Source organism: Rana temporaria, chromosome 1, assembly GCF_905171775.1.
Source record: "Rana temporaria chromosome 1, aRanTem1.1, whole genome shotgun sequence".
NCBI classification, from domain to species: Eukaryota; Metazoa; Chordata; class Amphibia; order Anura; family Ranidae; genus Rana; species Rana temporaria.
The window spans coordinates 351,180,448-351,202,284 of record NC_053489.1 but is presented as its reverse complement, the minus strand read 5'-3'; the positions used below and the strand labels follow the sequence as shown (position 1 = coordinate 351,202,284).

Genomic DNA, 21,837 nt, shown 5'->3' with positions numbered 1-21,837 from the left:
ACTGAAAAAAAACACGAAGAAAGCTTTTTAATAGCTCACAGGTTGTAGGAACAAAAATGAATATACCTGTCTTGATGATACATAGAGAAATTCAAACTATGTAGCAAACCAAATGTACACAAGTATACTGCCTGATATATTAATAATATTCTCAGACCTTTTACACTATTAGCCAGGAAAGTAGAAAGCTAAATTATTTTTTACTGTACCCCATGTGATCCAGTGGTCTTCAACTACAGACATACTAAAGGAGGTTGTATTGACTGTAGACATGTCTGCTAGCAGATTTTGGTCTGATGGTTGTACACACCATCAAACCAAAATCCCTGCGGACAGAATACGCGGTGACGTGACAGCGACGATGACGCAGCGACGTGCGCGAACCCGGAAGTTCAATGCTTCCACGCATGCGTCGAATCACTTCGACGTCATGCACAGGTTTCTTGGGCCAGCGGACATGTCCGATGAGTCGTACTGACCATCGGACATGTCCGGCGGACAGGCTTCCAGCGGACATGTTTCTTAGCATGCTAAGAAACATTTGTCCGCTGGAAACCTGTCCGGTCGGCCCTACACACGACCGAACATGTCTGCTGAAACTGGTCCGACGGACCTGTTCGGTCGTATGTACGAGGCCTTAGAGAACACTGCCATCTTGTAAATGAATGCCCCCACTTCCACTACTTCAAAGAACCACCAATACCAAAGAGCCGTACATTGAGTACCAGGGTGCTATAAATTCATTATATTCTTAATTTATTTGTGAACTGATCATTTCTGACAAGCATTGATACCAAAATACATGATATAAATATGCTTAATTTAACCTTATCTAGTATAAATTACACGGACTCCATTTTAGACAAGCCCAGGTTTGATTTTTTTTAAGAAGTAAATACTTAACATACTTTACTACTTTTCAATTCAAAATTTTACAGAAGTCAGTTGAATAGGAGATTAAAGGTATTGTAAAGTCAGAAGGTTTTTTATCTTAATGCATTCTATGCATTAAGATAAAAAGCCTTCTGTGTGCAGCAGCACCCCCCCCCCCCTCAGCCCCCTTAATACTTACCTGTGGCCCCTCTCTGTCCAGTGATATCCACAAATGTCTCAGCCATCCAAGATTCTCCCACCTGATTGGCTGAGACACAGCAGTGGCACCATTGGCTCACGCTGCTGTCAATCAAAGTCAGCTAGCCAATCAGGGGAGAGAGGGGGCTGGTTGGGGCTCTGTTTCTGAATGGACACAGGGAGCTGTGACTCTACTCGGGTGCCCCCATAGCAAGCTTTTTGCTATGGGGGCACTGAACAGGAGGAAGGGGCCAGGATCACAGAAGAGGGACCCAAGAAGAGGAGGATCCAGGCTGCTCTGTGAAAATCCACTGCAACAGAGGAGGTAAGTATGACATGTCTGTTATTTTTATAGGAAGAAAAACAAGAGTTTACAATCACTTTAAGGGAAGAATTCCATTAGGCACATCTGTTTTGATGACTGATAAAAGGTACAATTTTAAAATAATTTTTCCAGTGATTTTTAAAGGCTAAAGGTGATTTTAAAATCATTTTTTGATGATTTCCTTCAACCTCCAGATGTAGGATTCACATCATCCTGGTGAGGCTAATCAAGATTGCCAAAGATCATAAACCTTGAAGATGCTGGCAAGTAGATGTTGGAGCTAACGATGGAGCTTGCAGGCATTGCATTGCTGGAGTGAGGGGGAATATATCTTTGATTTATGTAGCCTGTGGGCCAAATTCAGAAAGGACTTACGACGACGTATCTCCAGATACGCCGTCGCAAGTCCAAATGTGCGCCTTCGTATCTATACGCGTATACTTAAAACTATATACGCCTGAAATTTGCCAAGATACGTCCGACGTAAGTCTCCTACGCCGTCGTATCTTGGGTGCATATTTACGCTGGCCGCAAGGGGCGCTTCCGTAGATTTATGCGTCGAATATGCATATGACCTAGATACAACGATTCACGAACGTACTTGTGCCCGTCGGATTTAGCTACGCCGTTTATGTAAGACTTACGTCCGGCGTAAGTTTACCCCTCATAAAGCAGGGGTAAGTCATGTTAAGGTATGGACGTCGGAAACATCGGAACAGCGTCGTATTTTACGTCGTTTGCGTAAGTCGTACGTGAATGGGGCTGGGCGTGAGTTACGTTCACGTCTAAAGTATTGAGCCTACGTATCTTAGGGAGTATTTGCGACGTGATTCTGAGCATGCACGTGCATGCGCCGTTCGATCGGCCATGCATTTACATGGGGTCACGCTTCATTATAATACAACACGCCCACTGCCTTGCTACTTTGAATTACGTGGGCTTACGCCGGCCTATTTATGTTACGCCGGCGTACATATGGGAGCAAGTGCTTTGTGAATACAGTACTCGCCTCTCTATGTTACGTTGGCGTAATGAGATGCGCTATGCCCGCTCAAAGATACGCCAATGTATCTGAATCCCGGCCTATGAGTTTAATATCTGGATAAAAAGCAGAATCTACTTTTTCTGTTTCTGTGTTGATGTAGCATTCTCCATTGTGTACTGATCTGATAATTCATGTTCTTGGAAATATAGCATTTAATGTTCATTTGGGCTTTTGAACTAAAAATAGGCAGCATACAAAATTACTCAATGGGGGAGAAAATAGACTGGAATATATGGATAAAGTCCACCTGACTTTTACAGCTCGACCTATGGGAGCTGCTAAGTTATTTGATAAGTTATCTGGTAAGATGAAGTTTACAACTGTTATGCCGTGTACACACGATCATTTTTCGGCATGAAAAAAAACAATGTTTTTGGGCATGTAGAAAAAACAAAAGTTTTTCCAACTTCATCATTAAAACGACGTTGCCCACACACCATTGTTTTTTAATAATGCTCTAGCAAAGCGCGGTGACGTACAACGCGTACGACGGCACTATAAAGGGGAAGTTCCATGCGGATGACGCCACCCTTTGGGCTGCTTTAGCTGATTCCGTGTAAGTAAAAGACGATTCACGCTTTTCTGTCTGATGAATGTGCTTACTCCATTATGAACGGTAGTTTTACTAGAACGAGCGCTCCCGTCTCATAACTTGCTTCTGAGCATGCGCGGGTTTTTAACGTCGTTTTAGCCCACACACGATCATTTTTTTACAACCCAAAAAACGACATTGTTTAAAACATCGTTAAAAAATACAGCAAAAAATTTGTCGTTTTTCAGAAGCCGAAAAATGATGTGAAGCCCAGACACGATCATTTTAAATTACATTTTTTTAAAACAACGTTTTTTTCATGCCGAAAAATGATCGTGTGTACGCGGCATAAGACTAATGAACAGACTTTGAATGATCAGAACACAACATACAAAACAGCCTACCATAGATAATTTTTAAATAGTGATGGAAACCAAAAATAGAAAAAAATGAATAGGAATCAAATTTATTGCAATGTCGCAATGCCTGTTACAATGAATCAGCTGAATTGAATAATGTCGCGTACACATGAACATTTTTCATGACGTGAAAAATTACATTTTTTTAAATAGTCATTAAAAACGATTGTGTGTGGGCTCCAGAGCATTTTTCTCGACGCGAAAAATGGGCATTAAAAATTTAGAACATGCTCTAAATTTTTGCAGCGTTTTTCACGTTGTCGTTTTTCACGTCATGAAAAACGGTCGTGTGTAGGCTTTAACGACGTGAAAAAAACAAGCATGCTCAGAAGCAAGTTAGGAGACGGGAGCGCTCGTTCTGGTAAAACTAGCGTTTGTAATGGAGATAGCACATTCGTCACGCTGTAACAGACTGAAAAGCACGAAGACTGAAAAGCATGAATCGTCTCTCACCAAACTTTTACTAACACAAAAGCAGCCCCAAGGGTGGCGCCATCTGAATGGAACTTCCCCTTTTATATTACCGTCGTACGTGTTGTAGGTCACAGCGCTTTGCTCCAGCATTTTTTTTCACGATCGTGTGTGATCGGCTTGACAAGAATCACTTAGAAAAAAACATATTTTTTTCTAGGACATTAAAAATGGTCGTGTGTAAGCGGCTTAAGTGTCATCAACCTTGTAGATAGGGAAATGTCTGGTAATACACCATGTAGTTATAATCAACAGGAAGGATTTAAAATTAAAGCATCATCTGTCAAGATGATAGAGAGTAGTTTACGTTCAGACTACACAACCCAGGGTGGACTGGAAGGTCCCCCAGAAAAAAACTCAGATCCAACATCTGAGCGCTCCAAGCTAATGACTCAGCTTTGTCCTCCAACAGGCACAACTCCAATCTTCTATCATCTTTGCAGATCATATTGGGAAATACTGTTGTCCATTTTGGGCTCAGATGCACTCAAGTGAATTGACATATTCGAGAATTTCAAAGTTTAACAAATCATGTACAGTATATCATAGCAGTCTTTCCACACTGTATGGATAGTTTACATTTCTCTTTATTACTATGGACCAATCTCTTTAAAGTATGGGAATGTTCATATGTGAACACTCCCAGAATTAACTTACATGATGCCCATGCTACCATACTTGGAATTAATAAATATCTCCTGTGATCTTGTGGGACCCCCTACCCAGACAAGGCAGATAGTGCATGCAAAACTGGTATTGGATGATTTTTAATAGAACAATTGGACCTATATAAGACCCATCTCAACTTTATATATGGAGGTTTTATTCTTTGTCATCTTGATACCTTTTGATCTGTTATAGATGCATATGATAGCATGGGTTTAAGGCAGAGGCATTCATACATGTTCGAGGTTCATGAGCACAATGTTTTCATATAGCTAGATTTAGAAAGAGTTAAGCCGGCGTATCAGTAGATACGCCGTCGTAACTCTGAATCTAAGCCGTCGTATCTTTAAGTGTATTCTCAAAATGAGATACACTTAAATGTAGCTAAGGTACGACTGCCTGCGCCGTCGTATCTTAGCTGTCTAGTTCCGCCGGCCGCTAGCGGCGTGAACGCTGATTTACGCCTAGAATGCGTAAATCAGCAAGATATGCCTATTCACGAACGTACGCTTGCCCGTCGCAGTAAAGATACGCCGTTTACGTAAGGTATAAGGTGTTTTCAGGCGTAAAGTTAGTCCAACAAAAAGCTGGCCTAGCCAATGTTAAGTATGGACGTCGTTCCCGCGTCGAATTTTGAAAATTTTACGTTGTTTGCGTAAGTCGTCCGTGAATGGGGCTGGACGTAATTTACGTTCACGTCTAAACCAATAAGTCCTTGCGGCGTACTTTGGAGCAATACACACTGAGATATGTCGACGGACGGCGCATGCGCCGTTCGTTAAAAACGTCAATCACGTCGGGTCACGATTCATTAACATAAAACACTCCCCCCCTGTTCCTCATTTGAATTAGGCGTGCTTAGGCCGGCACATTTACGCTACGCCGCCGTAACTTAGGATGCAAGTGCTTTGTGAATACAGTACTTGCCTCTCTAACTTACGGCGGCGTAGCGTAAATACGATACGCTACGCCGGCTGAAACATACGCTGCCCTACGTGAATCTAGCTATTAATCTTTTAGTGTGCACACTAAGACAATTGTACAAGTTTTAATATATTAGCAGTCTCAGGCCGCGTACACATGGTCGTTCCAAACCGATGAGAATGGTCCGACGGGCCATTTTCATCGGTTCACCGCTGAAGTGGCCTGATGGTCTGATGTGCGTACACACCATCGTTCCAAAAACCGATCGGGTCAGAACGCAGTGACGTCAAACACACAACGTGCTGAATAAAACGAAGTTCAATGCTTCCAAGCATGCGTCGACTTGATTCTGAGCATGCGCGGGTTTTGAACCGATGCTTTTCTGTACTAACCATCGGTTTGGACCGATCGGGCAGCGGGCCATCGGTTCGATTTTGAAGCATGTTTTAAAATTTTGGACCGAAGGAAAACAGACTGATGGGCTATACACACGGTCAGTTTGGACCGATGAAACTGAATCTTGGTCCATTCTCATCGGTTTTGTCCGACCGTGTGTACGCGGCCTCAGGCTTTGTTTATACTATAAAAGGACCACAATTCTCCTTTTGATACAATTATAATAACCTAAGAAAGGTTCTAACTCTTGTCAATTTTACAGAAATGTAATGGATTTTATTGTAGTCAGGTTCCTCAATAGAAAGATTTCCCATAATTTCTTGCAACAAATGGAAGCTAGGAGATTCTTCTCAATGAAGACATCAGGGTTAAAGGGGTTGTAAAGGTTTGTTTTTTATTTTCTAAATAGGTTCCTTTAAGCTAGTGCATTGTTGGTTCACTTACCTTTTCCTTCAATTTCCCTTCTAAATATTTGTTTTCTTTGTTTTCTTTGTCTGAATTTTCTCACTTCCTGTTCCTCCTCAGTAAGCTGTTCAGTAAGCTGTTGTAAATGACTTTCCACCGCTCAGATGATACAGGAAGTGAGAAATTCAAACAAAGAAAAAAACATTTAGAAGGGAAATCGAAGGAAAAGGTAAGTGAACCAACAATGCACTAGCTTAACCTCCCTGGCGGTATGATTCTGTCTGGAATTACGTACCAAAAGCGGTACAATTATTTTGCAAGGAAATTGGCGGTTTATACTGTAGGCCTGTAATTTTTAGAAATAACTCACTTAAATCTGACCAAGCAAGAGTCTTGTAGGCATCCCGGGTATGATTTTTTTTTTAAAACAAAATTATAAATTATAATATAATAAATAATTATAAATAATTATAACAAATAATAATATAATTATAATAAAAATTATTCAATAATGTAATCAACTCAAAATCACTGAAATTTGCAGTTGCAGAATTGTCGCTGTCATTATTTTATTTTTTTTATGACGAATTTCCCCGCAAATCGCTATCGCACATTTCTGCAAGTGATTATCATTTATTATCGCTGTTTTCTAGCTGATCTAAAACCATTTTTGACATAAAGGGACACTTTTGGACAATCTACAGTTTTTAGGCAGAAATGACATTTTTTATTATATAAAAGTACATGTAGGGCACTGGGCAGACCACTAGGGACAAGGGGGTGTGTATTTTTTACATACAGTACTGTAATCTATAAGATTACAGTATACTGTATGTAAAGTGTTTGTTTACTTTTTTGAATTTGGCGCCGTTCTCCGCCCCCGTGCGTCGTAACGTCGCAGGGAACGGAGATCGGCGGCACACGGGGACTGTGAATCGAGCGAGGAGGTCCCGCTCGCTCACACAGCGGGGTGGCATCGCTGGATCCAGGGACAAGGTAAGTAAACCAAGCCTGTGGATCCAGCGAAAGGTAAGCCCGTCCAGCCCGAGCGTGACTCGGGTTTACCGATCCTAACATGTAAAACCAACCCCGAGTCACGCTCGGGTTTACCGTCAGGGGGGTTAAAGGAACCCATTTAGAAAATAAAAGACGAACCTTTACAACCCCTTTAATTTACTAAATGCAAATAGGCTACTCGCTTTGCAAGGAAATTGTCCTTTTAGTTAGTGAATGTGGTAAAAATTCATTACTAGTTGACACCCATTATGCCCTGCCTGTAACGTGCACTGGATTTCCTGCTCACTTTACACACTATAGAGTGCAGACTGAAGTGGCAGTAGGCTGCATATGCTAATAAAGATAAGTGCCCCGTTATTATGGGAATAAGTGTCCCCTCCTCTTTTGTTTTTCTCAACTCGAAATTTCAGAATTTCCCTTGCTTTCAGTCCTGCTGACAATGGTCACCATGACAAACAGTGTAAACACAGACAACATTTAAAACCTAGAAGGGTTTCTAGTCCCACCCCACTCTTTTCAAACTAAATAAGACATATTTATTTAAAGTGTATCTAAACCCAAAAGAAAAAATATAATATATTGCAGCTCACCAATCCTTGAATTGCTTAAAACCACTGCCATTCCCCTCCTCCTACCTATGCTGTATAGTGATAGTAAAAAAAAGGTGTAAATACCTTTTTTCAGTCTGTTTTGATCTGGTCACTTGACACAGAAGTTCCAGTTCTCTGTCATGGAACGCTGCTGTAGGGGAGAGGCGTGAGCATCAACAAAGGATGGACAATGGAAGCAGCTGACATCATGGCTCACGGAATTCAACCCCGTTGCTGAGCGCTCCATGACAGAAGAGAGCCAAAGCTTCTGCATCATGTGTTTGGACAGGAGAAGATTGAAAAAAGGTATTTAGACTGCTCTTTCTTACCAGCACTATACAGCATAGGTACAAGGAGGGGGGGGAGCAATCAGTCTTAGTATACTCATATGCAGCCTCTACCGCAATATGTATATATGCGTTGTGGTTTGCAAATGGTTTATCTGGATTATGGCTGAAGATACTAGCCTTAACCCCAGATTGTTTGTTTTTTTTCAGCCGGCGGCTGGCTTTCCCTTGAAAGCGTTCCGAGCGGCTCATTTACCACAGAAATGCTTTCAGAAGCAGCAGGAGGGAATGCCCTCCCCTGCTCCTGCTGCTAGCTGGTGTCTCTTGGGCTTACAAGTTCCCCCAAGAAAAGATCCAATGGTGCCACCGGCTGGTCACACAGGCGATCAAAAAGTAGATCCATGGCCTCTATGGCCTTGGAGGGCCAAAGCGACGTCATGCCATCACTTCCGGTCCAGGGTGGAAGTAAACAATTTTTTTTTTCAAAGAAAAAGAGCAAAAAAATATATATTTTGGGGATCTTTTGCCTTTATGACCCCCAGATCTCTTCATAAAGAGGACCTGTCATCCTTTTTATTTTATTACAAGGGTGTTTACATTCCTTGTAAAAGGAATAAAAGTAATAATAAAAAAAAAAAACAAAGACAGGGACAGTGTAAAAATAAAGTATATAAGATTTTTTTTTAAAGTGCCCCATACCTCCTTACTCGCATGCAGAAGCAAACGCATACGTAAGCCGCGCACGCATATGAACCAAAGTACCATAGTTTGTCGCCATTCCATGGGCGTTTGCAATTTTAAAGCCTTCATGTTATACAAGAAAATGGGGTATATATACCCCATTTACTTGTGTATAATATATATATATATATATATAGTTTTTTTTAATTAAAATGTATTTTTTACAAAAAATTTGCGTTTAAAAAACCACCGTGCAAATACAGTGTGACAAAAATTGTAACAATCACCATTTTATTCCCTAGGGTCTCTTCTAAAAAAATATATATATATATATATATATATATATATATATATATATATATATATATATATATATATATATATATATTTTTATATATATATATATATACATTGGGGATCGAAAGTTTGGGCATAATGTGCATAACGAAGCCAAGGAAAGATAGAAAAATCTCTAAAAGTCATCACATTACAGATCAGACATTCTTATAATATGGCAAAAAAAGTTAGATTTTATTTCCATCATTTACACTTTCAAAATTACAAAAAACAAAAAAATGGCGTCTGCAAAAGTTTGGGCACCCTGCACAGTTAATATCTTGTACTGCCCCCTTTGGCAAGTATCACAGCTTGTAGCCAGCCAAGAGTCTTTCAATTCTTGTTTGAGGTATCTTTGCCCATTCTTCCTTACAAAAGTCTTCCAGTTCTTTGAGATTTCTGGGCTGTCTGTCACGCACTGCTCTTTTAAGGTCTATCAATAGATTTTCAATTATGTTGAGGTCAGGAGATTGTGAAGGCCATGGTAAAACCTTCAGTTTACGCCTTTTGATGTAATCCCCTGTGGATTTTGAGGTGTGTTTAGGATCATTATCCATTTGTAGAAGCCATCCTCTCTTTAACTTTATCTTTTTCACAGATGGCATCAAGTTACCATCCAAAATTTGCTGAAATTTTATTGAATCCATTTTTCCTTCTACTTGTGAAATGTTCCCTGTGCCACTGGCTGCAATACAACCCCAAAGCATGATTGATCCACCCCCATGCTTAACAGTTGGACAGAGGTTCTTTTCATTAAATTCTGTGCCCTTTCTTCTCCAAACGTACCTTTGCTCATTCCGGCCAAAAAGTTCTATTTTAACCTCATCGGTCCACAGAACTTGTTTCCAAAATGCATCAGGCTTGTCTATATGTTCATTTGCAAAGTTCAAACCCAGATTTTTGTGGTGAGGACGTAGAAGAGGTTTTCTTCTGATGACTCTTCCATGAAGACCATATTTGTACAAGTATCTCTTTATAGTGGAATAGTGTACCACAACTCCAGTGTCTGCCAGATCTTTCTGGAGGGATCGTGCAGTCAAACGTGGGTTTTGAATTGCTTTTCTCATAATCCTGCGAGCTGTTCTGTCTGATATTTTTCTTGGTCTTCCAGATCTTGCTTTAACTTCCACTGTTCCTGATGACTGCCATTTCTTAATTACATTCCGAACAGAGGATATTGACATCTGAAAACACTTGGCTATCTTCTTATAGCCTTCTCCAGCTTTGTGAGCGTCAACTATTTTCAGTTTCAGTTTACTAGACAACTGCTTAGAAGAACCCATGGTGCTGATTGTTGGGGCAAGGTCAGATGAGTCTGGGCATTTAAAACCTTTGAGATTGACATCACCTGACGATGATTGAGAACAATCCATGACACTGGCAGGTCTCAGCTTTGCAAAGGGGCAGTGCATGCTATAAATTCTGCAGGGTGCCCAAACTTTTGCAGACGCCATTTTTTTGTTTTGTGTAATTTTGAAAGTGTAAATGATGGAAATAAAATCTAAGGGCCAGATCCACATAGATCGGCACCGGCGCAGCGTATCTAAGATACGCTACGCCGCCGTAACTTACTTGGCTTTGTTTCAAATCCACAACGAATTTGCGCCGTAAGTTACGGCGGCGTAGTGTATCTTTGGCGGCGGAATTCAAATCGGCGATAAGGGGGAGTGATTCATTTAAATGAAGCGCGTCCCCGTGCCGAATGAACTGCGCATGCTCCGTTTCTAAATTTCCCGCCGTGCATTGCGCGAAATGACGTTGCAAGGACGTCATTTTTTAAACTTAGACGTGACTTACGTCCATCCCGATTCACGGACGACTTACGCAAAAAAAGTAAAAATTCAAATTTCGACGCAGGAACGACGGCCATACTTAACATGGCAAATCCAACTATACGCCGCAAAAAAGTAGCTTTAACTATACGCTGGAAAAAGCCGACTAGAGACGACGTAAGAGAATGCGATGGCTGCGCGTACGTTCGTGGATCGTCGGAAATAGCTAATTTGCATACCCGACGCGGAAAACAACGCAAACTCCACCCAGCGGACGCCGAAGTATTGCATCTAAGATCCGAAGGCGTACGAAGCCGTACGCCTGTCGGATCTTACCCAAATGCCGTCGTATCTTGGTTTGAGGATTCAAACTAAAGATACGGCGCGGGAAATTTGAAAGTAAGCCGGCGTATCAGTAGATACGCCGGCGTACTCTCACTGTGGATCTGGCCCTAACTTTTTTTGACATATTATAAGAATGTCTAATCTGTAATTTGATGCCTTTTGGAGATTTTTCCACCTTTCCTTGGCTTTGTTATGCACATTAATACAAATTTTTACCTGGGGTGCCCAAACTTTCGATCCCCACTGTATACATCTATCTATATATAGATATATATAATGTTTGGGGGTTCTAAGTAATTTTCTAGCAAAAAAAAAAAATGAGATTTAGGCTTGTAATCAAAAAGTGACAGAAAAGGCTCAGTCTTCAGGTGGTTAAATGTGGTGGCTGCATTATGTTTCTTTTTTATAAGGCCCTTTTTTCACCTGGGCATCCAGCCAGGAATGTCTGTTATTTTTCAACTTCCTTTATTAGATCAAAAGCTGTACAGCAAAAATAGCAGGTAGATGGGTGCTTACAATGACAATCAGCTTTTATTTATTTATGTAAAAACCTTTATCCCAAAAGGAAAAAAACTGTAGCTGCTTTAAAAGTGTTATCTGGAGTTTGACTTTAATTTGTTAGTCAAATCCAACTAAACCTAACCCTATCTTCTCCACAGGTTGACAATACTGCTGTCAAAGGGTGGTGTTTTTGCTTTTTTATTGAGTGTAGCCACCCCAAGAGGGGAAGCATATTACTGTCAGGATCTCTAGGTGAAAGTAAAAAAGAGTAAAAAAGCATCAAAAAATAAAATGAATATAGCCAACATATTTAAGGATTGTTGCATTATATTATTTTTTAATGTTTGAATTTAGATACATTTTTAGTACATACTATAATGGTTAATGGTTTCTCCACACAACTATAAGTTCCTCTTGCCTTTAGCTAGGTTGTATATAAAAAAGTTCAATATATCTCTTGATACTCGTCACCCTAATATGCAATGTGTGCGGTTGTATTGGGGCCAAAAGGACAAGACTGTCTATCAGAGCTGCCTTTAGGGGAGTACAATGGAATCTACAATCGGTGACAGACCGCTGAGTGCTTGAGAGGCTGGTAGTACCGTTTTCTTCCATTACTAATGATACAGAACCAAAACTTGATGCCAGGGATGTAGGTTACATATGTATCAGTAAAAACAAGTCTGGAAATGCAAAACAATAGCATATGACACCGGGTAAATCAAAAGTTATATGCCTGTCCCTTTCACCACCGGCCCTTTTTAATGACTTTAAAATTTGAACGATTAATTCTATAATGAAAACGTCACAAGATTCAAAAAGAAACTGACCTAATTGTGTCTACAGCATTTTTTTAAGTAAATGAATGTTGTAGTGCTAAAAAGTGCCATCGCTGGAATTTTACTCAAAGCTAAGCCTTCCTCCAAAAGAGATGCAGTTGGCATTAAGCAGAGCATGACTGAATGTGTTCCCATATACAGCTCATCTGATATATCACATGCATATGCCTTCCATCTTGCCATATCTTTATAATATTTCATAGTCATAATAGCAAGGAGAACACTGTATGATAATGTTGCATGCATCAATAGAGGACGTGTCTGCGAAAAATGCTCCAACAATGGATTTCTGACTATACATCTCCGCTAATGTGATATATAAACACACAATGGCAGTGTGTTCATGTTTTATGCAGCTTTTACTCTGTATTATTCAGGGTTGGATAGTTTCTAGGTCAGTTGGGGGCTGTGGGCATTGAAGGGTCTTTAGTTCTACAGAGTATAAATCTTTTGCTTCTACCCCAGGGGAGGAGGATGGGGGAGGGGGGGGCACGCCACTTTATGTCATGCTGGAAATTTACTGGGTTACGCACAGACAAGCTAAGATGTTCACTGGCCCTTTCTTTTGCAGAATAAGTCAGATCTTTCATCCCTGCAGATTTTTAAAGGGGAGAATGCAATGACAATCTTTACAATCATTAAGTGGAAAATCATATATGTCAATTTAAGTCTAGACATTCTAAAACAAAAATGTAAATATATATATTGGTGACTTTGGAATGGCATGCTTTCTTGTGAAAGGTTGGAAAGGGCAAGGTTTGGAATACCAGTTGCTGCCCAACCACATCATACACAGTGCTAAGCATTGTTGCCTAGGAAATAAGTGAGTGTTTTGGCATGGACACTATTTAGACAAACTTTAGAATGTAAATGTTAACATAAAAATTCAAAATGTAAGACCTGTCAGAATTTACTATGGCTGTCTGTGTCTCATAGGGGAGAATTACCTTCAACTTCTGTATATAGACACAAGTAAGTGTATGTGCACCAAGTATTCCAGCTTTATTTTTTACCTCACTTTCAGTCCCATGACAATAGAGAGGAAGAGAGGAAAATAGAGAGTGAACTGGGGACACAAAAGCAAAAAAAAAGTGACAAAATCGTAATTTAAAACACATGCCCAGGAAGATTCACCATCTCCTGCTTTATAAATTTGTTCCTTTTCTTTATATTATTCAGGTATCAACATTTTTTTTCCCCTTGCTTAAAGTTCTTGTACACAAAAATACTAGGGGGCAGATCCACATACATCTGCGCCGGGCGCAGCGTATCTAAGATACACTACGCCGCTGTAACTTACTTTGCTTTGGTTTGAATCCACAACGAATCTGCGCCATAAGTTACGGCGGTGTAGTGTATCTCTTGCGGCGTAAGGGCGCGGAATTCAAATGGCTGTGATGGGGGCGTGTTTTATGTTAATACGTAATCTACGTTTTTTTTAACTGCGCATGCGCCGTCCCTGGGGGTATCCCAGTGCGCATGCTCAAAATTAAACCGGAACCAGCCAATGCTTACGACGGTGACGTCATTCTACGCAAATTCCTATTCGCGGACGACTTACGCAAACAACGCAAAACATTCAAAATTATACGCGGGAAGGACGGCCATACTTAACATTGAGTACGCCACCATATAGCAGCTTTAACTATACGCCGGAAAAAGTCGAACGCAAACGATGGAAAAAAATGCGTGGGCCGACGTACGTTTGTGGATCGCCGTAAATAGCTAATTTGCCGGATTACGACGGAAACGCCACCTAGCGGCCGCCGAAAAATTGCATCTAAGATCCGAAGGCGTACGAAGACGTACGCCTGTCGGATCTAGCCGAGATGCCGTTGTATCTTGTTTTGAGGATTCTAAACAAAGATACGACATGGGAATTTTGAAATTACGCCGGCGTATCAATAGATACGCCAGCGTAATTTCTTTGTGGATCTACCCCTAGGTCTTTGCAACCTGGACTTTCACTGTAGAAAACATTTCTGAGTCTGTGCTCTTCTATTGCATCAAGGTAGCATCTTTTCTGGGTCTTGGAGTGTTGCCAAGTTATAGGTAGTGTGTTTGTCTGAATTGTGACACTCTACTATCTTACCCATTTGCAAAATTCAATGCCAGTCTAGGATATACCAACGTGGAACAAGTGTGAACATTGGTGCACCAAATCATGTCCTGGCAGTGGGCTCCGGCACTCCAGTCTTGTCCTGTGGGATGTCGGGAATGAGGCCCCTTACTGGCCCCAGGCCCTTGGGCAGTGCCCGAATTGTCAGTCTGCCTCTTCTCCCAGCCTGTCCCAATCCCCCCTCCCTTCTCAGTATAATCTCATTAACCAATGACTGATCCCATTAAACCCATCATCTTTATGGCAGGTAGGTAGATTGGTCGGAGTGGGTACTCACTGGCTTTGCCTGCCTTGGGTCTCTGCAGCATATCCTGCTCCAATCTCAGGTTCCTTAGCCTTGACAGCATGGAGCAGCTCCTGGTCCTTCCCCATTCTCAGGGCTGCACTCGGGTGGGGACATCCTGAATACTGGAGAGGAAGGACAAATCCTGGTGGAGCCCCATTGATCCTCACATCCCCAGCATTTTCATTGTTGAGCTTTTTCTTTTATTATTGGTTGCCTGGCTGGCTCTGTCTTTGAATACTTTTAGCATAAGTGACCTGAAAGTAGTATGCAGCAAAGGAACGCATGACAGCCAGGCAACTAGCATTCACAGAAGTAAAGGTCAACAATGGCAGCCCCTTGTTTCTTTCAATGCATTTTCTCAAGGGTGGTTTAACACCACATAGTATCACAGCATGCACACATTTATTGCAGCTAATTTGTGTATGCTGGGTTGCAGCTCAATGATTTTACCACATTACTATATGTTACCATACACCAGGCATGTCCAAAGTCCGGCCCGGGGGCCAAATGCGCCCCCCTGTTGATTTAATATGGCCCCCCTGGGGATTTGGATATATATATTGTTTTTGGCCCCCAGGGCCACAAAAGATATATACTGTATTTATTGGCGCTGCCTTGGAGGTGACAGGGAGGGGGCAGGATGAGCATCGTCGGATTACACAAAGAGAATCTCCTGTTTACTCAGCAGCGTCTCTATTGGAAGTCCTGTCTCCTGGGATGCCAGACTGTTCTGTCTATCATAGGAGGCGGGACTTTGTATTAAAGAGGCCACAGGGTAAACAAGAGATTCTCCTGTTTGTAATCTGTCGGCACTCGTCCCGCCCCCCCCCCCCCCTCTGCCCTCCGAGGCTGCAGATGGCCATTGTTCAGGCTGCACTGATGGCACATGTGAGGCTGCATTGGTTGCAATGGTAAGGCTGTATTTGTTGCAATGGTAAGGCTGCATTGGTTGCAATGGTAAGGCTGTATTGGTTGCAATGGTAAGGCTGCATTGGTTGCAATGGTAAGGCTGCATTGGTTGCAATGGTAAGGCTACATTCATGGCAATGGTAAGCCCATGCGTGTTATACGCCGATAAATACGGTATATCTAAATAACACGCCCAAGCTCATCCTTAGTCCTAAGCAGCGCTCTGGGATTCGTTGGGGCCACAAAAGAAATATATACAGTATATCCAAATAACCGCCCAAGCTCATCTCTTCACACACAGCCAGAAAGGCAAGAGAATTCTTGTTGGGCGGTGTATTAGTGCTCAGACAAACACACTTAGAACGAATTTTAATGGTTCAAAGAATGTCAGGCAAAATAGTCGGCCCTCACGCATGTTCACTTCATCAAATCTGGCCCTCTTTGAAAAAAGTTTGGACACCCCTGCCATACACTGTGTTAGGGAAAAAGGGTCAGGTCCAGTTTTCAGTGTGCTGGGGTGAATTGTCAGTGCATTCAAAATGAATGGGCTACCTAATGCAACTCACATCAATGTACAGTATAACACGTCATCTCATGTAGAATAGCTGAAAATACTGCAAATTTTCTATATATTGTTTAGTTGGCTTACCTGTAAAAGAACTGAAAAGTGATGAAAACTTCACAAAGGAGTTTTCTAAAAAAAAAAATGAAATCCAGTCATTCAGTGTTTTCTACTCCATTGGGCTTGTGTGTCCATGTTTTTTAGTCAATAAACTTCATTTTAAACCACTTCAGTCTCATTGTTTACTTTGAATTGCTTCTTTCATGGCTGGTGTATGTTCTTTAACTGAATATCTCTATGATTTGGCAGTTCATGGTCATAGTATGAATACAACATTCAAGTCTTGCTGAATAATCCTTAGCACAAATCATATTTCTATATTGTGACTCTATATTTGAAGCTATGTAGATTGAAGGAGCCATTTTGGTTGAATTCTTGGCAGTTTCTTTTGTGGTATCTTTATTTCTTTCCAGCAGTTCAGCAAAGAACTGACCCGTTGCTGTTACATCAAGGTAGGTGTTCATCTGCAGGGAAGCATAAAGAAAAATATTAAGACTAGGGATAAGCAAAGTTGAGCATTTTCATTTCCCTGAAATTTTAGCAAATAGTGGGAAATTATTTTGCTTAGAGTCAACAGAAAATACTAAATTAAGGTGGTCTTTTGGATACCAAGGGATATTAAAGCCAGTCTGAAACTCCTGCGTAGTCGCAGTTTCCCACAGAATTTCTAGAATAATAAACCGAGAAAAGTAGTCGCAGTTTCCCACAGAATTTCTAGAAACATAAACCAAGAAAAGTAACAAAAATGCATGTCATAGTTCGCAAATAAGAATCAATTATACAAAAAAGGGGAAAGATCACAAATGTAAAAAACACTAACTATAGACCAAACTACCAAAAATATATTCCCACCCCATCAAATAAGTCAATGCGAATCAGGCATTACCCTATGTCCACTGACAGGTAAAGTGAATAACATTTCTTATTTCGCTACAATGGCTTCTGGAAGTGGGTGAAATATATTAGGCAGCAAGTGCACATGTCCCTGAAAATGATTTGTCGAAAGCAGAAAAAAATGTGCAAGCGTAATGATTTAAGTGACTTTGACAGGGGCCAAATTGTAGACCACTGGGTCAGAGCATCTACAAAACTGCAGCTTTTGTGGGATGTTCTTGGTCTGCAGTGGTCAAGAGCTGCCAAAAGTTATCCAAGGTAGGAAAACTGGCAATACTGTGACAGAGTAGGCAGCCAAGGCTCATTGATGCACATAGGGAGCCAAGGCTGGCCTGTGTACTCTGAGCCACTAGAAGAGCTAAAACTGATGCTCATACTGTTGAAAACATTAACACTGGTTCCAAAAAAAGTGCAAGAACACACAGTGTGTCGCAGTTTGTTGCCTATGGGGCTGCATAGCCACAGACTAGTACGGGTGCCCATGCTGACCTGTGCTCACAGCCAAAAGCACCTTTATTGCCCACGTGAGCATCAGAACTGGACCTTGGAGCAATTGAAGAAGTTGGCCTGGCCTAATGAATTAAAGAATGGTTTTAGGAACACAACAATGAGCTGGAGTTGTTGACCTGACCTCCAAATTCTCCAGATCTTAATCCAATCCAGCATCTGTGGGATGTGCTAGAAAACCAAATTTGATCCATGGAGACCCCACCCCACAACTTACAGGACTTAAAGCGGTTGTATACCCCTTTAGCACATTTTTACCTACAGGTAAGCCTATAATAAGGCTTACATGTAGGTAAAATGAATATCTCCTAAACTTGTACGGTTTAGGAGATATTCACCTTGCATGCAGCCGCTGACGTTAGCGGTGCATGTGCAATGAAGGCCCGGAAATGGTCCAGCGTATCGTGCCATAACTTGCCATAGCAGAGGGCTCCTGCGTGCATGCGCCACTCACAGGGCCGTTCCCGCGAGAAACCGGAAGAATCGGCAAGGCAAAATTTCAGCTCCCTCAGCGGCGACCGGTAGACGGTGCGGGGGCTTTGCTCTAACGTAAGTATTTCATAATGAGCTAGTATGCCTACTAGCTCATTATGCCTTTGCCTTATAGTTTTTTTCTTCTTCTGGGTATACAACTGCTTTAAAAGATTTGCTACTTGGTGCCAGATACCACAGCATACCTTCATAGGTCTAGTGGAATTCATGCCTTGACATGTTATAGTGCATGGTGATAATATTATGGCTGTACACTCTAAATCAATTTATTTAAAAAATATATATATATTTTTCAATCAAAATTTGTCAAAGCATCTCAATGAGTTAGATTAGAAACAGTCAGATGGTTCGCAGCTGTCTAGCATCTACCAACAATATGTTTTTGGAGGACTGGCCCTTTATGCACAACATTATTATTATTATCATTATTTTCTTTTAGTGCTTTATACTTTTTTGGTAAAAGCAGAACATGTTTTTGATGTCATTGTGGCATATCAATTATTAAGTGGTAATGAGAATCAATCATGGCTAACTCTCACTATTACTCTGGGATGAGATCTGTGCTTGGGTTCCTGGTTTTCAACAGGAGAATCTTCATAAACTATCACAGTGGGACATTTCTGTTGGTGTATCCAGGGCAAATAAGAAGTCAAGGGCTAACCAGTCAACCAGACTCCACCTATATATAAAACATGACTTTTGGGTTGAATGACCTAATAAAAAATAGACCCCTAACCATATAAGCTATTGTCTATAGCTCTTCTACCTCTGGGATGCTGTTTTTCTATTTTCTCTTTATCATACACATTTTCTTAATTTTCATACATTTTTGGAGTTTGCTGTTGTAAAGATGGCCATATCTACACAATAGATTATTTTGTAATTGATGCTGGAGTACTTTACTAGCCGATCTTTACATATTGCAACACCTAGAAAGGCCAAATGCCTATCCAGCCATTGATTTATGAATATACTTATTTATCTCTGTTTACATGTATTTATATGTTTTACCATCTGTGTGTTACATTTGTATAACAGTGATATTCTCAGTTGGAGAGTTCCTAATCTGAACTCAGTTTATTGTCCTCAGATTAGGGAAAGGATGCAATTGTGCATAAGAATGATAACTACAACAGCCAGCTCTGCACAAAGATTTATCCTTGACAGACATTGCGGGAAGAGTCCTGTGCCCCCACCTCACCTCTACCCCCACTTCTTCAACCCTGCTCATCGTGAGAAAGTGTTGAGGACATGTCATAGGGAAACAAGACTCTTTTCAAATTCATATTAATTTATCCATGCACACTGGCAGAGCTGCAAGGAGCCCAGGGAGCAAGGGAAAGGGGGGTCTGCAGAGCCAACATTAGGAAGAGAAAGGAGGATGGGGGTAAGTGGGGAGAGGTATGAATAGGATCTCAGACACAATAATGACATTCATAGTTGGATTGAGCAGACACAATAAGAGAGTCCTGTGTGTGCTGGGTGGACAAAATGGCTCCATCCCAACCTTTTTTTCTTCCCTTCATTATATAATACACATGCTCTGTGTGTCGTCCTCTCTAAACAGTGAATGAGACTCATGTTTGTGTAACTGTCAGAGGGATAGAGATAGAAGATGTCGGTGTAGAGAAGAGCTGCCTGCTTTATCTTTCAACATTGGACTTGCAAACAGATAGTTGCTGTGATCACTTCACACCCCCCCCCCCAAATAAAAAAGAAAACAACAAAACTGTTGTAGTTTTAAGCCATGGAAAAAAAAAAAATTGGCCTATAGATGTCTTTAGTAGTTGATTTGGGGCTAGTATTAAGATATAAGTATTAAGATTTGATCTAATAATTAATAGAATGTGAAGAACTATGGCAATTTATTTGCAAAGTGTGCATTAATCCACACTAACCATTAGGATTAGAGTTTGACATCATCAGATAATGTTAATCGGAAACCTAATTGTATATGATGACCTACTGCTCTTTGCATATCATATAATCTACTTGAACATAATTTGCTAAATAATCAAGCACGATTGTGCTTATTTGTATGATTGTATGTGAGTATAATATACTATGTGCCTGTTTTTGTGTATTTGTGTCTGAGGAGGCTGTGTGAATATAACTATATATAATTCCTTAAGGTTTATCATTTCTAGCTATTATTGAAGTTAGTAAAGCAAAATGTGACATTTTTGAAAGTACCTTTGTAAGTCTCTGACTAGCAGATTTTAAAACCCCAAACATTTCCTAGCAAAATGAAAACATCATACCACATTGTAAAGAATAATTCATTATATTTAAATAACCCATAAACTTTACTGCTTGCTATCTTATTCTTGAAATGTCATTATTTAGTCATTTATGTGCAGATCTGTTTCCAATATAGATAGTCTTAAAAGTATTAAAGTGTATGTATACACTTTTTTTTAAATGTTGGATAGAGTAGGGAAGGATTCTTGTCAAATTCAGCTTTTAGTCGAAGAATGTTGGGTGGAGTGGTGCCGATAGGGCCACCCACTGACCATATTTTGTCTGGTTCCTTCGAAAGTTTGTTAAGTGCATGGGCTAGCTTAAGGCTGATCATACATTAAGCAATTTTCTTTCCTTCAACCTGTAGTTGATCACTAAATGTGTTGATGGGGGAATGTCTCCTGCTGTGCTTGTGTATTCTAACAGCAGCAGGTTTCCCCACCGTCAGAGTACAATGATTACTGCTGCTGGCTAGAGCCGGCAGCAGTAATTGCATGAAAAAAAAACTGACAAGCTGGTTATACAGAAGTCTATTGACTTTGTTTAATCAGCTTTCCCATAGATTGATCAAAATTTGGCCAGTTCCTGCTGAACCGAACAAATTTTGATTAATCTATGGGAGGTTTAAGAGGGGCATTTTCCTTGTCCTTTGCAGATATTTCTTATCACTTTCTGTTATGTTTCTGGGTCATGACATAACATTTTCTTAATGGAACACAGATCAAAAAATAAATAAAATGGCAGGTGTTAAACCCTTCCTTACTCTGCTTGAACCTAAAAAAAAAAGGTTTAAGGGGTTGTAAACCTTCATGTTTTTTCACCTTAATGAATCCTATGCATTAAGGTGAAAAAATATCTGCTAATTACCGCCCTCCCCGAGCCCCCGTTTACTTACCTGAGCCCTCGAAAATCTCATGTTGAGAACGCGCTTGCTTCTTGGCTCTTCTCAGCCCGCTCTTCATTGGATAGATTGATAGCAGCGCAGCCATTGGCTTGTGCTACTGTCAATCAACTCCATAGACGCGAGGGCCGGGGGCGGGGCCGAGTTCTGTAGTCGGCGGCTATGGATGCCGAATACAGGACTCGGGAGCGCGCCCGCAAGGTAACCCCCTTGGGAGAGCGCATCCCAGGGGGTTACCAGAAGC

The 21,837-nt window shown here is 40.9% G+C and overlaps 1 long non-coding RNA gene across 1 annotated transcript in view; it reads right to left on the bottom strand.

The window, feature by feature from the left end:
- The window catches only part of LOC120909106, an 86,989-nt gene that overhangs the window by 4,228 nt on the left and 60,924 nt on the right, over positions 1 to 21,837 (bottom strand). The window contains exon 3 of the long non-coding RNA XR_005741226.1: positions 16,586 to 17,022. This is a non-coding gene — a long non-coding RNA (uncharacterized LOC120909106). The remainder of the gene's footprint in view (positions 1 to 16,585; positions 17,023 to 21,837) is intronic.